Raw genomic sequence first — 366 nt, forward strand, 5'->3', positions numbered from 1 at the left:
CATTTCTTGCGTGGTGAGGACGCGTTCTTAGGCGCTGTCATCACGCACCCTCGCCAAGCATGGTCGTAACACCTGTTGATTCAACAAGTGTTCGGCCTCTGCATGCTGGTCTGGCTCCTTCCAAGACACGTGGCAGTTCTCACGTGATCGTCGAGAATGTAAGAAAGAATGTCAAGAAAGGAGGGAGGACGCGAAGGGAATAAAAGGGGGAGAGAGGAGAAAATCTTGTGATAATAGCGGTACGACTTCTCGGGGTACAAGTGTTCGCTCAGACAAAGAAATTTCTGAGGGTGGAGCAGACCCTTTTTTTACACTCTCACTCCCCTTCTCTCTTTTCTCTTTTCTCTCTTTTTCGTGGTGTTACAT

The 366-nt window shown here is 48.6% G+C and overlaps 1 protein-coding gene across 1 annotated transcript in view; it reads left to right on the forward strand.

Annotated features, from left to right (window-relative positions):
• LOC119587746 (fidgetin-like) overlaps positions 1–366 on the forward strand; it is a gene marked incomplete in the record, with an annotated part of 25,220 nt that overhangs the window by 730 nt on the left and 24,124 nt on the right.

The sequence above is a fragment of the Penaeus monodon genome, chromosome 23, assembly GCF_015228065.2.
Source record: "Penaeus monodon isolate SGIC_2016 chromosome 23, NSTDA_Pmon_1, whole genome shotgun sequence".
NCBI classification, from domain to species: domain Eukaryota; kingdom Metazoa; phylum Arthropoda; class Malacostraca; order Decapoda; family Penaeidae; genus Penaeus; species Penaeus monodon.